Here is a 1,543-nt window from a genome sequence, read left to right as displayed (position 1 = left end):
GCTACACTACAAGAAGGAAAGACATCCCAGTCAAGAAGCATTTATAGTTGGCCCCGTTAAAGACAATGCAGAACAGCACATCATGCTGGCCAATCTCATATGGACTCATAATAGGCCTCCTCTGACACTGCTGTACTTCTGCAAGATGGATCTCGATTCCAAGCATTCACCCTCTGACAAACCTGGAGAGAGGAGAAATAACATACAGCTGAGAGCTGGCTTTCACAAACCCCTGTCAGAGCAAGCTCTGTAGATCCCAATGGGAAGAAGAGGGCTTTTACTGTCTTTCAGGCCTTGCGGCTGTTTGAATCTGGCTAAGAGGCAGTTATCTTTCAACCGTACAGTATAACTTGAAAGGCCAGAATCCGTTCATTTTCAGCATGACGAAGAATGTAAAGCTTAAACAAAGCATTTCGCATTTACCGTCTCTGGCTCTGTCCTGATTTCTTCTGAGGGGTTCTTTCCTGTAGCAAAACAGTAAATGATGTTTTTTTCCATCTCCCATATGGACACAAAAAGGCTTAATATGGGGTGTCATTGACAATGTATGACATATACACACAGACTCAGCATATGGGTCCATTACAGGCACCTGAGCCATAGAGCTAGAGGAACAACCATTCCCCCAGTTTTATTTCACACATATGTTCACACATTTCTACATGCACTCTGAACAAAGAGAGCTGGGATAATGTTGGCAAAACAACCTTACTTGTTGATGAACTTCACAAAAGTAACCAAACGGTGTCTTTAGCTTCGCAGCTAATTGATACCTAGACATAAGTGGCTAGCAGGCTAAACTGTAGGGAAAGTACTTGTGAAAACAACTCATCCAGTTTTCCCATCAAGGAGCTAAACCACAGTATACCTGCAATGAGCAAAGAGGACTTGATGACATTATCAGTTGTAAATGTATTACAAAACTATATGTGCAAGCACCAGCAATCAATTCCAAAAATGAACCACGGTCACTTGCATCTTCACCACAGAGCACACACAACCTCTTTCTCTCCCTTTGCATCCAGGGCTTCTTTTTATGCTGGACTGATTGGCTCCAGCTGGTTACAATGTCCTTCCCCAGCAGCAAGTTAATTGTCCAAGTGGTTAGGAGCTGGCAGCATTGTAGCCATGCCCAACACTGCCTGTCCAGCCACCACAACAACAACAACATGACCTGTGTACATTTGATCATTAACAGACCTGATAATTGCTGCAAGCATTCATCTTAAGCATACCTTGTTTAGCTTTACATGTGTAGTTGTATATTTTTAAATATGTACACTAAAAACATTATATAAAACTGGTCTTCAAAAAACATGGGATCTTGACAGCTTCTTGATTTGGAAAATATTCAGTGTGATCTTTTGAAGGTTTGTACTGAACCACAAGCATTAAACTATTTAATTTAAACATCTAAACATTAACAGAACTACTCCATAGCTGTGCTGTTGTGATGGATCTTGTTGATCAGTCAGCAAGCAAAATTGTTATTACATCTGAACTGATTGCACCATGTTGACAACTGAAAATCAACATTATACAA

Source organism: Megalops cyprinoides, chromosome 11, assembly GCF_013368585.1.
Source record: "Megalops cyprinoides isolate fMegCyp1 chromosome 11, fMegCyp1.pri, whole genome shotgun sequence".
Taxonomy (NCBI): Eukaryota; Metazoa; Chordata; class Actinopteri; order Elopiformes; family Megalopidae; genus Megalops; species Megalops cyprinoides.
The sequence above is the reverse complement of the archived record's forward strand: the minus strand, read 5'-3'. Positions refer to the sequence as shown.